Below are 18,100 nucleotides of genomic sequence, written 5' to 3' on the forward strand. Positions count from 1 at the left end.
TGCGCTCCCCAGGGGTGTGTCTGAGTCATAAACAGCTGGCAGTAGGCTGAGAAATGAGTCTTCTGTGAAACAGAGCAAAAGGAAATATGGGTCAGGAGACAATAATCAGTGTCAACCTTTGTGTGAATGTGTGGTGTGGTGTGGGAGTCACGAAGGATTCTAAAGTCGCACGGGAGGCTCGAGGCTGCCCACTGTCTCCATATATGCCCTCCTCCCCCTGCTCCACCAAATTGTCTCTAACATGGTTCGCTTTCTGGTTATCTCTGGCTTCTTCAGATGAGAGGTGCTCAGTCACCCTGTGCTGGTGGGACAGGGATACAGCTGTACCAGTGGAGATGAGGAAACCTCTTCTCAGTGACTTTGAGTCTTTACACAGAGAACCCTACTCCATAGTCATTTGAAGTGAGCCTTGGGTCCTGGCCCCTTTTCTTGCCAGCTGGGTAATGCCATGTACGAAGATGCCCTAGGGCCAGAGGCTGGGGAACCACTCCCAGCACCCCCCACAAGATTAGGAGTGCTGACAGAATTGCTTTTTCACAAACAGCCTTCCTGGCTCTTTGGCACGAAAGCCCTCTCCCCAGCTCTGCTCCATGGCGGCCTCCTGCAGAGCATCCATAACATTGCTGAACTGTTCCCATGGCAACAGAGGAAGGGGCTTTTTGTTTTCCTCAGAGGGTGGAATCTTTTCAACCAGAAGGTGACTGTTGGCTCTGGCTCACAATCTGCACTCCACCCCCTACCCTTGTTGGGCTGCAGGACGAGTTTTGCAGTTCTGGAGTTTTAAACATAATCAAAAGAGGTATAGTGTGTGGAAACTGAGCCTGGGAGACTTAAGGAAGCAACTGGTCTCAAGTTTTCTCAGCGACCGTACATCAGAACTATGGGCGTCCATTAAAGAAATCCAGAGATTTTTCCAAACAAGGGGTCTGGGTGGCATTGCAGCGGGAGACGCTCACCTGGACTCCCATGGGTGTAGAGCAGGGAAGCTTTTGCAAATTTCCCTTTTTTTCCAAGGCCATGATCAAGATGATGGGCAAAGAGAGCCTGGACCTGACCTCATTTTCAGGTAAATGGCCTCAGATGAGCTACTTAATCTCTCTAGGCCTTAGTTTTATTTGACGAGGGAGTATGCGATAAGGGGCTCCTTTGGGGGGTCTAAAATGCAGTGCTTCTGAGTTGCTAGGGAGGAAAAAAAGAGACTTTTCTGAATTGTTGCCATGTTGCAGATTCTGGGCTGCTCCAGAATGAAGACCTTTCTTAGGGTACTTGACTTGTAAATAGACCTTCCCCCCTTCTGCCTTTGTATTTTATATAAAGGTGGTAAACGAACCTCGTAAGCAGCCACATGGGCAGAGAACACAGCATAAAGGCCACCTCCATCACGCCTGACCCCACGACAGGCACTGTGAACGGCGAACATTTTGTGAACATCTTCTGGACTATGAACATTTTGAGGTCAGAGACCATATCTTAAAGATCTTTGTACGTCCAGCACCCAGCTCAGAGCTCAATACATGTTTGTTGAATGGGTGAACTTGTAAAAGCCCCAGATCATTAGAGCCGAAAGGATCCTTGGGCCTTCAGTGCCTCGTTTTACAGATGAGGAAACCAAGGCTCAATTATGTCGCTGGTTATAAGCAAGCTCACAGTGAAGGGAAGACCGGGCTGTCTGAGTGCCTCCCTGCCGTTGCCCTTCCTGCGGTGTTTCTAATTCTTTCACCAGTCTTGCCAGGGGTTTACAGGAGCCTACCACCAGGGCTGAGATCATTTAGAATCCTCTTATCACTCACCAGGAAGGCTGTCAGTCTCCGGGCAGGACGGAGCCAGACTGGACTCTGCCTCTTTGCCCTCTGCTGTTTAATAGCAGGAGAATGTAGGCCCTTGAGCATGAGGATTAGTGTCAGTAGGGGTGTTGCAAATGTACCCCTTTCCCACCCTTAGACTCAGAAGTTAAAGGCAAGAGTCACACTGGTTAAACCCTCCAGTTGCCCTCTCATTTTCCGAGCATTTGTCTACTTTAGTGATCATAGCAATAGCATATTGGTCAGGGTGCTTCATGCTAGCTGCGCTGACAACGCCCGATCTCATTGGCTTACACAGTAAAAGTGTATTTTTCACTCAAGCCACGTCTCACGTCCTGGACGGGTAGTGCTCCTCCAAGCCACTACTCAGGGATGTCGGCTGCATCCATCTCACAGCCTCCATTTTGGGGCTGCACGGTTGTTCTGGCATAATCCAACCTGTAGAGGCAGGCAGCCTGTGCACCCGTTGCTTACCCAGCCGGCCCAGCAGTGGCACACATCGCGTCTACCTGCACTCCTCTGGTGATCACGCAGTCCTGTGGCCCTCCCTAGAGGCAAGAGGGGCTGGGAAATGTAACTCCAGGCTGGTCAGCCGTGTTCCAGCAACAGCTCTACACTCTGGAAGGGGAGGCTGAGTCTTTACCGGTCTCTACCACATGTAGCTAGCCTTTATGCAACACTTACCATCTACCAGGCAGTGTGCTAAGTATTATCTCAGTTACTGTTCACAACAACCCATAAAGGGTGAAAAACCGATTGTGAGGCATAACATGGCTAGTGCAAGCTTAACACAGCGGTGGGCGGCAAATCCAAAATTCAAGCCGTAACTCAAGAGCCCTCCGTTCATGATGGTTACATGCCACCGTTGGGAGCGTCTGTGTGGTTTTTTTTTTCAGCAGTTTACGTTTCCCTTCTACACCTTGGTTTCATCCTTCATAAAGTCCAACTGGATGAGATCTGAGGTAGTCTGCCAGCTAAGACGTTGTATGATTCTTGGGGTGAACAGATCAGATGTGTGCATGTCTTAGCTTGGGCTGCTAGAGCCGAGTACCCTAGACTGAATGGTTTAAAACAATGGACATTTATTTCTCACATTTCTTCAGGCTGGGAAGCCGAGATGAGGTGCTGACAGATTTGATGTCTGGAGGGAGCATGTTTCCAGAGGTGTAGACAGCCGCCTTCTCGCTGTTTCCTTGCATGGTGGAGAAAGAAAGCTGTGGTGTCTCTTCCCCTTCTTATATGGGCACTGGTCCCATGACGGATGTTCCTCTCTCATCACCTCATCTAAACCCAGTTTACCACCCTCTCCCCCATCACACACTTCCTAGTATCACTTCAGGGAGTGTTAGACCTTCAACATACGAATTTTGAGGGGGAACACAATCTAGTCCATAACAATGGGATCCCCAGTGTTGCTTGACTATAACAAGGCCCTCACAAAGTTCCCTAATTCCCTATAGAAACATGAAGGCTTAGGGGATCCATATAGGGGACAGCAGGTCAAATTATTCCCATTTACCTAGTGAAGGAATCAATATTCAGAAAACTGAGAGTGCTTTTACCCCTAAGGCATGAGTGACTTAAGGGCATCCTTGGAAATCAAGCTTTTTATCCAGTGCTCTTGTCGCTAGAGTGGAGGGAAGAATACTGGTTTTGTGCCCAGATTGTTGATTTCCCAAAAGCAAAATGTGTCACATGGAAACGATTCCCAACAAAAACCTTTGCACTTCCATGAAAGAGTGGAGCTTCAGGACTTTACTGAGCAGTGTCCTGTAGGATCCCTGCATTGACAGCTCTTGAATGTTCGAGATAGCATGAACTGCTCAGCATTCCTTTCCCTTGGAGGTTTCATATGGTAGGAGAGTAAGTCTAAACTCATTCCAGGTTCAAATATTTAAGGGAAGGATAATATTTGAATGGCTATATCCAATAAAGCTATATTTTACTGTGTGCCGAGAAGACCAGTTTGTGTGTGTGTGTGTGTGTGTGTGTGTGTGTGTGTGTGTATCTGTATCTGTGTACGCGTGCATATGTTCTTTCTACTTGCATCGCCCTGTTGCTCCCACCCACATCATCTTTGCCCCAACCCAGGTTCCTCTTGAGAGCCCCAGACTTGAGGGCGGGAGAACCTTCAAAAAGGCCTCTTATGATGTCTTTTGGAGTCTTCTTTGGTGACATGTTGGAAAGGTTGTTAAGGAACAGGCATCCTTTCTTGAGAATGAATTGTGCCCCCAGAAGGATTATCCGCAAGAAGCTAGCGAGGAGAAAATAAAGACTTGAACGTAGAGCTTACCAGTGGCCAGAGTTGAGGGGACTGAGCTATAGGCAGGGAGGAGTCAAGAGCAACTTCGGAAGACCCCAGAACTTGTTTGGGTGGTTCCTCTGCAGTAAGCGGTTCTTGTCCATCCTTGTTCCAGAATAAGAGAAGAACGTAAGGAGTCAAATGTCAGCGGAAGCAGGGTAGGAAGCAATGGGCACTTGTGATCTGCCTGTCGTAGGCTGGGCTACTGGGCAGCAGGCAGCTTGCTGGGGAATGACCAACCCTGATGTCTTCCCGAAGCCTCCTCCGTCTGTAAGGGCAGGATGTACACAGGGACTGAGACATTTCGCTGGCTTGGAGAAGCTTCTCTTCAGTGCCTTGTTTTAAAATGTGATTTGTTTGAAGCCACACTTACTCTGCATCTGCAACCACCTGTCATTTTCGTATTCTCTTGTAACGCCCTTCCCTCCTCCTGCTGGAGTTCCTGATTGTTGCTCTTCTAGTCTCCCTCCTTCTCATGTCTGGGCTTAGTAGCAGTAAGAGCAGCGTGGCTTGGTCAGTACCACCCGTGTGCCAGGGATTGTGCCAAGTGCCTCACATGAGTTAATCCACCTACTCCTCATGAGAACTTTGTGAAGGAAGAGCATTATTGACCCTGTTCTGCAGATGGGAAGACTGAGGCACTGGGATTCAAATCAAAAGAATCCTTTTTTTTTTTTTTTTAATCTATTTATTTGAGAGAGAGGAGGAGGAGAGGGGCAGAGAGAGAGGGAGAGACAGAATCCCAAGCAGGCTGCACATTGTCAGTGCAGAGCCCAACGCGGGACTCAGACTCATGAAACTGAGATCATGACCTCAGCTGAAATTAAGAGTTGGATGCTTAACCGACTGAGCCACCCAGGTGCCCCGAAAGAATCCCTTCTTTTAACCAGCTCACTACCCCAGACAAGTGGCTAGCAATGAAAATGCTGGTGTCTGGATTACTTTGTGCAAAAGTTTATTTTTTAGCACCTTATTGGAGGAAGGGGCTCCTTTCTCAAATTTTAGTGGGGGAGGAGTGGGGAAAAAGATTACACATCCTGAAGCTTGGTATAAGGAAAGCACATTGGGCACGGAGTGAAGTGCCATGGTGTCTGGGCCTAACTCTTGCCTCTCTCTTGCTGTTTCCTGGATGTCACTTTATCCCATGGGGTCACGGGTCTTTCATCTGAGAAGAAAAGGGCAGAGGCCTACAGATAAGATCTTTGAATGTTCTTAGAGCACAAGCATCTCCAGAATCTGTGACTCCATCTTTCAAGTCATCTCCGTGTAGAGAATTCCTGGTTATATCCTGCAGGGAACCAGACCCTCTTTCATCAGCCCCCCCTGGAGCCTGCAAAGTCCACTTCATATCAGCCCTGCCTGGCCATGACACATAGAGAGAGGCTGAGATTAGGAAGCTCCACCTCTTGGACTTTGGAACATCTCCACACACACACACACACACACACACACACACACACACACACACACACATGCATACACACACTCCTGCCTAGGTGAGGCGTCTGTAGGTCTGAGAAATCCTCATCGCATCTGCAGACCCAGCAGGGATTTGGCTTTGGGCTCAGACAGCACAGCCCCACCATAGTCATCTGGGGTTTGCTTGGTATGATAATACGTTCAGTTGAGGGCTTATATAATTGCAGAGTGATGATCTCCAGGCCAATTTCAAGTCAAAGCTATTTTTAATGGAATTGCCAAAGGATGGTAGGGATGGGAGCAGGGAGAAGAGATGTTTAGAGAATGCTTTTTCAAGCCAATAAGTCTCACAAAATCTTAGCCTTTTGCATTATTGGGCCTGATTTTTCGGGGTTGGGGACAGGGATTAGAGAATGCCAATTAAATCATAGCAGCTATATGTGAGAGTTGCGTTCACTTTTCTGCACCTACATTTTTCTTCTGGATGCTGTTGCACAGTGGGAAAGGTGACTGGTGACAAGGGACCTGAGTCCATTCCCTGCTCAGCTAAAAGCCCTAAATGTGTCCTTGAGTTTAGTTCCTTCCCCCATCAGTTTCCTCATCTGCAAAATGAGAAGGTTGAACTAAATGTCTCTTCCAGCTCTCAAATCCTAGATGATCCTCAGATATTAGCAGTGCTAACGCCCCACAAGTGCGAAATGTCATCTGGTCCACAAAGGGTTAAGTTCTTCCTGCTTAAACTCTTTTGCTGCCCCCAAGACTTATCTTTGTTCATACAGCCTAGCCTGTCCTACCAAGTATCCAAGAACCTAGGGCTCTGTTTACAAACTCTCTTGGAGAAAAAGGTATCAAAAGTTTAGGGGGGAGAAAAAAGCCGGAAGTAAAACCAGTGAATCACTGACGTAATAATTAGCATAAGTTTATTGCGCACACGCTGAAAAGACAGGAACACTCCAACCAAAACATGGAATGAGGCTTAGAGATGTATTGTTCTAGGCAGCTTCTGTATTATGGAGGCACTGAGTGTTTATTCTCCATAGTAATTGATTTATATGAGAATTTTCTTAAACGGGAGGGAACTGGTTAGTGGTTACCTCATGTCAATTTGGGGGAACAATTTAAATTCCACTTGCAAGAAGCACCCAGGTCAAGTTAGCCTCACTTGTCTTGCAAAATAAGCTAAATTAAGCTTGGCTTGTATGACTAAACCGGTTTTGTCTGCTCAGAAAATTTTTGTCTGGCCTCCGTTTGTGTTTGATTTCAACAAAATCAAGACTTCTCTGCGTTATGAGGACCATCTAGGAAGGGCATAGTTTGAGGTATTCTAGCGGTGGGAATTCATGAGTCTTCAGAGAGGAAAATGCCACCAACACCTAGGAACATCAGAAAAAGTTAAGTGTCCCCTTTGCCACCGTCAGGTTAGGCTGCCGTATTCTGGTTTGACCTTGAACTTGTTATAACTGAACAAGATGGACAAGTGACCTAATGGCACGCTTTAAAATGTGTTGCTTCCCTTAACACAGAGGTGGATTTTTGAACCAATTTTAAGCGATCCTGGTTCTGTCTGTGCATGTTGATTTAGCCTGTGGTTATAGTGCTAACAATTTACTAATTCGCCTCATTTTTAATCTCCCTTTCCCTTTGGCAGGATCATTTTCTCTGTGTTGGGGGATTAACACTGAGGTAAGAATGGCTAAATAACAGTCCTTTCTGGAATACAAATGACTTTATAAATATGAGAGTATAAAAGGAAGAAGCAGGCAGGGTCTGCTCTCTGTTGCAGTGAGCCAGTGCCTTAGGCTGTCCCCACCTGCCACACTAGTCATCACGGCCCCAGGAGTTCAGTTCTAGACACTACATTCCAACACATCCCCATGCTTGAATCGCACTGAGCACAAAGACCAGCGTGCTCAGTTGAAGAGTGTTCCCCAAAAGTTTATGTCCCCTTCACAATGTAATCTTATTTAGAAATAGGGTCGTTGCAGATGCAGTAAGTTAGGATGAGGTTACACCAGAGTAGGGTGGGGCCTAAATCCAATCTGACTTACATCCTTACAAGAGGAAAAGAGACACGGACAGACGGGATGAGGTCATGTGATGACAGACACAGAGACTGGAGTGATACATTAGCAACGTGGGGGCCACAGCCCCCAGAAGGTGGGAAGAGTCAAGGAAGTATACCTTCCTAGAGCCTCTGGAGGGATCCCAGCCCCGCCTCCCTTTGATCTCAAACTTTTGGTCTCCAGGACCACTGAGACAATAGATTTATGTTTGTTCAAGCCACGCAATGTGTGGAAATTTATGATGACAGCTTTAGGATACGAATACAACCAGGCTTGAGAGGCCACATGAGAACAAACTGACAGAACCAGAAACCCCCAGCCTTGGCTTGTCCCCCACCCACTTCCTTAAGAATCATCTGTCTGTCAGTCACTGTGCTGCGTGACGAGAGTGCTAGGTGATAAAAATAAAGTTCCTCCCCTTGAGGACCTTCCGGCCCACCGGAAAAGGCTGCTTTAGGTAATAAATAAATAGGTGTAAAAATTGCGATTTGTGAAAAGTGCTATGAGGAAAATGAAAGGGTACTAAGATGACAATTATGGCACTTTATATTGAGAAGACCCTTCGAAAGCAGCTTATAAAGAGCAGAAGTTACACAGGCAGCTATTGAGGAAACAGCAATCCAGGCAGAAGAAACATCAAATGCAAAGGCCCCGAGGCAGAGAAGAGCCTGGAGAAGAAATTAAAATGAGGGAAGGCCAGTGTGGCAGGACAAAGGTTTAGGTACAGACCTAGACAGAGCCTCTGAGATCACGGTGAGTAGTTCAGATTTTCTTCTCAATGCACTAGGAAACCAGGGAAAGTCATAAGGTAGTTACACATTCTAAAATAATATGATTGGGGGTGCCTGGGTGACTCAGTTAAGTATCTGACGGCTCAGGTCGTGATCTTACCCCATGTCAGGCTCCGTGCTGACGGCTCAGAGCCTGGAGCCTGCTTCGGATCCTGTGTCTCCCTCTCTCTCTGCCCCTCCCCAGCTCACACTCTGTCTCTCTCTCAAAAATAAATAAACATTAAAAAAAATTTTAAATGATATGATTGCTGTTTACAGGGTAATTCATCTAAGGATGGCAGCTTCTTAAATAAACTCTTCGGGGGGCGCCTGGGTGGCTCAGTCGATTAAGCGTCCGACTTCGGCTCAGGTCATGGTCTCGCGGTCCATGAGTTCGAGCCCCACGTCGGGCTCTGTGCTGACAGCTCAGAGCCTGGAGCCTGTTTCAGATTCTGTGTCTCCCTCTCTCTCTGCCCCTCCCCCGTTCATGCTTTGTCTCTCTCAGTCTCAAAAATAAATAAAACATTAAAAAAAAACCCCAAAACTCTTCGGGGGCGTCTGGGTGGCTCAGTTGCGTGTCTGACTTCAGCTCAGGTCATGATCTCTTTGAGCCCTGCGTGGGCTCTCTGCTGTCAGTGCGGAGCCTGCTTCGAATCCCCTGCCCCCTCCCCCTCTGCCCCACCTCCACTCATGCTCTCTGTCTCTGAAATAAACTTTAAAAAGTAAATAAACTCCTGTATAATTTGTACTACGCCAACATAAGCAGTAGCTGTTCTAATTCAGAGCGGGTCCTCCTGGCAAACACTGTGTGGGACAGACCTCTGGTTCATAACGGGGGCATTTCTTCCCTGGGAGGAACCCAGCGATCTGCCTACAGAAGGAGACAAGGCAGCAAGGGAAGACAACCTGTTGGGATAGGGATTTGTAAGGGTGAAAACAGGAATGGGGTGCTGAGCCCTTTTCCCTAATCCACAACCTTCAGTTGGGTCACACAGTGGAGCCTGTCTTCACTACGTCCATGTGATGGCTGGAGAGAACTGGAAAGGAATCTCAAAAACAACAGCCTGTTCATCCAGTTGTTCAGTGGATTTTTATTGAGTGTCTATTCCATGCAAGGCTGTACCAGGCACTGAGGAGATGACAATGAACCTGACGGGCAAAGCTCTTGCCATCAGAGAGCCTCTGTAGCAGTGGACATGAGGGGGTGGAAAACAGACCTTTAGGAAGTCATTGTAAGCACAGCCAAGAAAAAAAAAGGCTAAGGACAAACACATCCATTGATGCCAAACATCTATCAGAGGCGAGAGAGAGAGAGAGAGAGAGAAGAAGAATTTTAAGACCTGACCTGAATGAGGCAAAGGAGGTTTTTGGAAAGGAAAATAGAGAGGAAGGACAAGGGAAATTATCTGGGTGACAAAATTTGTCCACTATGGTCCCTCATCCTCTCTCTAATCCTTTTCCACTCCAGCCCCAAATCTGCAAGGATTGCCAGGTGGAGCTCTGCTGGACTCATTTCTGGAATAAACAAATGAGCAAAAATGATGACTTCTGCCCTGAGTTTGCAGACTTCCCCATCCTGCATCCCTGTTGTAGAAAGCAGCTTACATAAAAGGATGTGCTCTGGCTTTCTGAGCTGTTGTGAGAATGTTGGGACCCCACTGAACAGCATTGGCATGAAATTAATCTACTGCAGTATCTCTACAAATCAAAAGGCTGACTTCTACTGGAAATGTCCCAAGGCTTTATGCGCTGGGCCAGCCAAATATCTCCCCACGCTGAGACTGAAAATGCCTTGGGTGCCCTTGCTGATAAGATCTGATGTATAGATGCATGTCTACAAGCACTCAGTGGCTGCTGGCAACGTTTATTACAACCTGAGTGTCAGACATTCCATTCTATTCAAGGATTCTGATAAAATTTGTCAGCCACAGTAGTGGATGTATAAGGTAGCTGGCTCCACTGTGACTGATTGGTTATCTTCTTTCCTATTTATATACCGCTTTTAGTCTGGGGAGGAAGCAAGAAGCTGCTCACCAAATTCCCTTTTCAGTCATCAGGGTGTGGTTATTTGGTTTTCTGTAGGAAGAGATACAAAACGATCAGATTGAATAGTGTTCTGTTGATGTCAGAACAGCTGGTCCCAACTTAAACTTTCCAGCCTCAGCTCCTACCTATTCTTTGTTATGCTTGCTCCTCCAAACCAAACTACTTGTGGCCTCTTGTCAACTTTGTCCTGTCTGGTCCTTTCACCAGGAAGGCTCTAGGCAATTTTCTCTTAACCTTTATGACCCAGCTGAAATCTGTGTTGCTGACATTCTTGCTGTCCTACTGGAAATCTTTCTTCTGGGTTCTCATAGGTCAAGTCCTGTGCTTGGCATTGAGGATTCAAAGTCCAGTAAATCCTGAGGCGCCTGGATGGCTCAGTCAGTTGGGCGTCCGACTTCGGCTCAGGTCATGATCTCACAGCTCGCGAGTTCGAGCCTCACGTCAGGCTCTGTGCTGACAGCTTGGAGCCTGGAGCCTGCTTCGGATTCTGTGCTTCCCTCTCTCTCTGCCCCTAACCCGCTCGCCTTCTGTCTCTGTCTTTCTCAAAAGTAAATAAACATTAAAAAAAAAAATTTCAAAGTCAAGTAAATCCTCACAGTCTGAGAGGGCTGCAGACACAAAGATATATACAATGTGCAGCTTCCTATAACAGAGGTAGAAGAGGAGATATCGAATAAAGAACTGAATCGCATCAAACATAGGGATCGTCCATCATTATGAAATTCCCAGTTTGCTCCAGTGGTGCCATGATCTTACGCCGGCACACTCCAAGGCACATTGGCCACATTTCTACAAAGTAATCTCCATTCTCATTACGATCGCAGCAACCTGACCACCATCATGATCGTCAAATTACTAAAACAGGGTTAACAATACATGAATTTTCTTTTTTTTTTTTTTTAAATATTTATTTATTTTTGAGACAGGGAGAGACAGCAGAACGGGGGAGGGTCAGAGAGAGAGGGAGACACTGAATCTGAAGCAGGCTCCAGGCTCTGAGCTGTCAGCACAGAGCCCGATGCGGGGCTCAAACTCACAGACCGCGAGATCATGACCTGAGCCGAAGTCGGATGCTTAACCGACTGAGCCACCCAGGCGCCCCAATACATGAATTTCCTAAATCAACAATGTATGGGATGATTATTTGTATTATAAACATGATTATTTTCTAAAGGCACCTGTAAATACTCAAATTCCTTCTATGATAAAACTTGAGTTCAATTTACAGATACTGAAAACAGTCTGTTTTTCCATGGATATTTATTTCATAAAAGAAAATTGAAAATGCATGAGAGAGTATTAGCACAAAGGAGCTGCAAAATAAATTTGATTTAGTCAGATAGGAAATAAGATGCATATGTGTTAAGAGTAGAAAGAGTGATGGTCAATGTTATCCATACAATTGATAGTTCTCTTTCAGTGTTGCTGTTCTTTGTAGTATTAAGAGTTGCAATTAATTATTGCACAGAGTACAAACTGTTCACATGCATTTTCTTCTTGTATTCCAGGTAACCTAATTTTCTTAGAACAATTTTAGTTATGATCCCTTTTCTATCCATTTGTCCTCAGTGGAAATGAGAAACTCACAATTATGTTACATTGATCTGTCGTTTTGCCAGTATCACACTAGCTTAATTACCGTGGCCTTTTAGTAAGAAGTGTTAATCCCCCAATTTTATTCTTGTTCAAAGATTATTCTAGGTTCTTTGCATCTCCATATACATGTTAGAATCAGCTTATCAGTTCTTTTAAAGTTTATTTATTTTGAGAGAGAGGCAGAGCACAAGCAAGGGAGGGGCAGAAAGAGGATGAGAGAGAGAATCCCAAGTAGATACCGCACTGTCAGTGAGGAGCCCCATGCAGGGCTTGAACCCATGAACTGTGAACTCGCGACCTGAGCCGAAATCAAGAGACGGACGCTTAACCAACTGAGCCACCTAGGTGCTTCTCAGCTCATCAATTTTTATTAAAAAGTGGTTATGATTATAATTGGAAATGTGATGTTGAATGTATAGGTCCCTTTCAGAATTAAAATCTTAAAAAGATTGAGGCTTCTAATCTAGGAACATGATGTGTGTCTACATTAGTTTAGATCTTTAATTTCCCTCAGGAATGTTTTATAGTTTTCACTGGAGATGTATTACGTATATTTTCTTAAATTTATTCCAAAGTATTTTTGCTTTTGATACTGTGTTACATAAAAATTTAAATTAAACAAATTTTCATTTTCCAATTTTTTGCTGCTAGTGTATAAAAATACAATTGAATTTTGTCTATTGACCTTTTGTCCTATGACCTTTCTAAATTCTCTTATTAGCACCTGATAGTTGCTTTATATTTTTCCTAGGGTTTTTATATAAACAATTATGTTGTCTGCAAACAGTTTTACTTCTTTCCTATCTTCATGAATTTTATTTTTTTTCTTGTTTTATTGCACCAGTTAGAACTTTTAGTATAATGTTGAATAGGAGTGATAAGAATGAACATCCTAACTTTGTTCCCAGTCTCCTTCAATATGATGTCTTCTATAAGTTTTTCATAAATTCCTCTTATTAAATTGAAGAATTTTCCTTCTATTTCTGTTGACTGATAATTCATTTTAACCATTTGCATTTATAAAATTTTATCAAATTTTTTCCAGTATCTATTGAGATGATCATATGGTTTTGCTTTTTTTTTTTTTTTTTTAAGAGAGCGAGAGTACATGAACAGGGGAGAGGGGCAGAGGGAGCGAGAGAGAGAGAGAGAGAGAGAGAGAGAGAGAGAGAGAAAGAGAGAGAATCTCAAGCAGGCTCTACACTCAGTGCAGAGCCCAATGCAGGGCTCAATCCCACAACCCTGGGGTCATGACCTGAGCCAAAATCAAGAGTTGAAGGCTCAACTGACTGAGCCACCCAGGCACCCTGGTTTTGCTTTTTAAAGCTGTTAATATGGTTTAATTACATTGATCGATTTTCACATGTACACCAACCTTATATTATGGGCATAAGTTGTACTTGGTCGTTGATATATTGTCCCTTTTAAATGCTGATGGATTCAGTCTAATACTGTTTTGTTAAGGATTTTCTTGTGTCTGTTTTCATGGTGGATATCAGCCTGCTGTTTTCTTGTAAAGTTTTTCAGGTGCTTAGAATGTCAAGGTTATGCAGGCCTCACAAAAGAAGTCAAGAAGTACTCTTCCATTTTATTTTCTGAAAGAATTTTTTTTGTCTAAAATTTATTTATTTTGAGAGACAGAGTGTGTGTGTGTGTGTGAGTGGGGTAGGGGCAGAGAGAGAGGGAGAGAGGGCATCCCAAGCAGGCTCTTCACTGTCAGTGAAGCCCGAGGTGGGATTTGAACTCACAAACCATGAGATCATAACCTTAGCCAAAATCAGGAGTCAGATGTTTAACTGAGTAAGCCACCCAAGTGCCCCTTTCTGAAAGAATTTGTGTAGCATTTGAATTATTTTTTCCTTACATGGTTGCTAGAATATACCGGTGAAACCATTTGAACTTAGTTTCCTTATAGGAAGGCTTTTTATAAAGAATGCAATTTCTCTAATACATAGTACTTATGTTTTCTATATCATCTTGTAACAGTTTTTTTAATTGTGTTTTTCAAAGATTTTGTCCATGTCATCTAAGTTGTTAAATTTATAATATTCCTACAGTATCCTTTGATTGTCTGTAGGATCTGTAGTGATATCCCCTCATAGTTTCAAGAATTCTTGCTAGATAGAGGCTTATAAATTTTATTAATCTTTTCAAAGAAGTACCATTGGCTTTGTTTATTTTCCCTCTTTGTCTATGTTATACTGATTTCTTATCTTTATTATTTTCTCCTTTCTACTTACTTTGGGTTTAATTTGTTCATCCTTTTCTAGCTTCTTGAGATGGAAGCTTACATCATTGGTTTTGAAACTTTATTTTCTAACAAGTACATTTGAAGCTTTTTTATAAGTATATTTAAACTGGTAAATTTCCCTCTCACAAATTTTGACACTGTGTTCTCATTATCATTAAATTCAACATATTCTAATTTTCTTTATGATCCTCTTTTACCCATAGCTTATTTAGATGTATGATATTAATTTCCAACTATTTGGGAGCTTTCACAGCTTATTATTATTGATACATAATTTATTTCTGCTATGGTCAGTGTACATATTCTATAACGTTTCATTCTTTTGAGGGTGCCTGGGTGGCTCAGTCAGTTAAGCATCTGATTTCAGCTTAGGTCATGATTTGGTGAATTTGAGTCCCAGTTCAGGTGAGTTCAAGCCCCACTTTGGATGAGTTTGAGTGCCACTTCAAGTGAGCTTGAGGCCCGCCTAGGGTGAACACAGCCCTGCTTCAGGTGAGCCCTGCTTCTCATGAGCCCCGCTTCTCTCTCTCTTTCCCTCTCCCTCTCTCTGCCCCTTGTGAGACTCTTTCCTTCTTTCGTGCCCCCTCTCTTCTCTCTCTCTCCCCCTTGATCACTTGAGCCCTCTCTCTCTATCTCAAAAAGAAAGTTTTGGGGCGCCTGGGTGGCTCAGTGGTTAAACGTCCGACTTCGGCTCAGGTCACGATCTCGCAGTATGTGAGTTTGAGCCCCGCGTCGGGCTCTGTGCTGACTGCTCAGAGCCTGGAGCCTGTTTCAGATTCTGTGTCTCCCTCTCTCTCTGACCCTCCCCTGTTCATGCTCTGTCTCTGTCTCAAAAATAAATAAACGTTAAAAAAAAAAAAATTGAAAAAAAAAAAAGTTTCATTCTTTTGAAATTTATTGAGAATTGGTTTTTGGCCTAGCAGATAGATGGTTTATCTTGGTGAACATTTCATGTGCTCTTAAAAATAAAGTGTATTCCATAGTTATTGGGTATAGAATTCTATAAATGTCAATGAAATGATTGATAATCTATAGATCATCTATATCCTTATAGAATTTTGTTTGTTTCATGAATTACTAATATAAGTGTGTTAAAAATTACATCTATGATTATGGATTTGGCCATTCCTCTCCTTAGTGCTATCACTTTTATTTCATGTAATTTGAAATTCTGTTATTAGACACATATACATTTATGATTGCTGTATCTCCTGATGAATTTAGTCTTTATTATTTATGAAATGTCCTTCTTTATCTCTGGTAATACTCTTTGTCTTGAAATCTTTGCCTGATATTAATATTGTCACTTCATCTTTCCTGTGCTTATTATTTGCATAGTTTATATTTTCCATTATTTTACTTTCAAACTATTTCTGTCTTTGTATGTAAAGTGCTTGTCCTGTAAACGGTATATAGTTATTGCATCTTGATTATTTTTACTCCTGACAATTTCTGCTTTTTACTTAACATGCTTCTTAATATATTGGGTTTAAGTCTACCATTTTGTTATTTCTCCTTTCTCTCATCTTTTTCATTGCTGTTCTTCATTTATCGCCTTATTTTAACATTTTTAAGTATTCATTTTAGGTACTTTGTTGGCTTTAAAGCTATAATTCTTTTTTTTTTTTAATTTTTTTTAACGTTTATTTTTATTTTTGAGACAGAGAGAGACAGAGCATGAACGGGGGAGGGGAAGAGAGGGAGGGAGACACAGAATCGGAAGCAGGCTCCAGGCTCTGAGCCATCAGCCCAGAGCCTGACACGGGGCTCGAACTCACGGACCGCGAGATCGTGACCTGAGCTGAAGTCGGACGCTTAACCGACTGAGCCACCCAGGCGCCCCTAAAGCTATAATTCTATGCATTATTTTTAATTGGTTTCTCTGGGATAACAATATGCATCTTTAACTTATTATAGTCAACTTAGAGTTTACTGTACATTACTTTACCTGAAATGTAAAAATTTGCAGAAGTCTATGCCCTTTTACATCCCTCCATCCTTTGCGCTATTGTTGTGATACATGTTATAGCTACATACTTTATAAAACCCACAATATGGTGTTGTAATTTTTGCTTTAAGCCCTCATGTGAGTTGTAAAGATTTTATGAGTAGAAAAAATATATAGTATTTTGTTCTTACCTACATATTTGTCATGGTTTTCACTCTTACTTGTAGACCTATTTCCACTTGGTATCATTTCTTTCCATCTGAAAAACTTCCATTAGCATTTCTAGAGCAGGATCATTGGCAACATTTTCTGTTTTCATTTATCTTAAAAAGCCTTTATTTTGCCTTCATTTCTGAAATATATATTTATTGGGCATAGAAATCTAGGTTGTCAGTTTTGTTCCTTTCCTTTGAGTTCCATTGTTTTCTGAGTTCTGTTATTTATGAAAGAAGTTATCCATTATTTTCTGCTTCTCTGTGTATAACATGTTGCTTTTCTTTGGCTGCTATCAAGATTTTTCTCTTTTTCTATGGCTATCAGTGCATTGATATGCTTAAGTGTTGTTTTTTGCATTCATTTTACTTGGAGTCCACTGAACCGCTAGGCTTTGCAAGTTAATTTTTTTCAGTAGATTTGGGAAAGTTTAAACCATCATAAACCATTATTTTATGCTTTTTTCTTCCCAATTCCTATCCTCTCTTCCTGGGACTCCAATTACACATTGATTATACCACTTAATGTTGTCCCACAAATCACTGAAAGTCTACCTTCCTTCCCTCCCTCTCCTCCTTCCTTAAAGGAAGGAGAAGAGCGAGAGGGAGAGGGAAAGAGAACCTTCAGTAGGCTCCATGCCCAGTGTGGAGCCCGATGCAGGGCTCAATCTCACAACCATGAGATCATAACCTGAGCCAAAATCAAGAGTTGGACACTTAACTGACTGAGCCCCCCAGGCACCCCAGTAGAACATTTTTAAGGTGGAAAGAACAACATGTGAGAAGTGCCTGGGGTAGAAGTTCACGGAAAGCAAGAAGACTAACAAGAGGGTAGTGTATATGGGGGGGAAGAGTGGTACAATAAGAAACTAAAGAAGCAGGTGGAGTCCATGTCATGTAGGGCCTTGAAGATGATGTTATGGATCACAAATGTATCCTAAGAGCAGTAGAAAGCTAACAGTGGGTTTGGGGCAGGAAGTGATATGGCCCAATTTGTATGTAAAACAAGATTCAGGTTAAATTTGTGTGTCTGGCCATGACACAGTAACTGGAACAACCAGACTTGACTCCCACTGAAAACAACCATAAAACTGGACAAAATATTTGAAGAAACTCTCTTTACACACTGAATGACAAACAGTACAGAACTGTGATCCTTGAAAGAAAGAAAATACATGAACCAAGCACCACAATCGCACCACAGTCGTCCAGCCTTCCTTTCTGGGACTACTCTCCTGTTGTGGAGCAAGAAGATGGAGCGCAAAAACTGTGGTCGTTTAGCCTAACTAAGGAGGCAGAGATTAGAATTCTGGGTTGCTGAGGTGGCTGAACTCCTCAGGGCAAAGTCCCTGAAAAGGGGGAGTTATACAAAGGCCGAGGGCCCAGAAGTCTGCATGGAGGTTTTGTGCAGGTCCCTCGCAGAGAATTGGGCTGCACAAGTATGTGCAAGATTCCACAAGGCCTGAAGGGATCTTCTCCTGCAGGCCTGAGAGCTGAGTAACAAAAACTGAGATCAGGCCACACTGGGAAACACTGCAGCTCCAGCCCAGCCAGAGTGGTAAGACCCTACTGAGCATCTCAGGCGTTAGGAATAAGTGGGGTAGAAGAAAGGACCATACCATAGATCAAGGGCCATACCCTGGGGCTAAATTTAAAACTAAAAGAGGCCCATCCTAACAAAAAAATAAGAC

The 18,100-nt window shown here is 43.4% G+C and overlaps 1 protein-coding gene and 1 long non-coding RNA gene across 2 annotated transcripts in view; both read left to right on the forward strand.

Moving 5' to 3' along the window:
- Positions 1–18,100, forward strand: part of SLC8A3 (solute carrier family 8 member A3) — a 124,186-nt gene that overhangs the window by 44,339 nt on the left and 61,747 nt on the right. The gene's annotated exons all lie outside the window — the stretch shown is intronic.
- Positions 393–3,752, forward strand: LOC125909395 (uncharacterized). Its single transcript, XR_007453677.1, has 2 exons — positions 393–1,066; positions 2,906–3,752. It is a non-coding gene; the product is annotated as an uncharacterized LOC125909395 (long non-coding RNA).

This window comes from Panthera uncia, assembly GCF_023721935.1.
Source record: "Panthera uncia isolate 11264 chromosome B3 unlocalized genomic scaffold, Puncia_PCG_1.0 HiC_scaffold_1, whole genome shotgun sequence".
Taxonomy (NCBI): domain Eukaryota; kingdom Metazoa; phylum Chordata; class Mammalia; order Carnivora; family Felidae; genus Panthera; species Panthera uncia.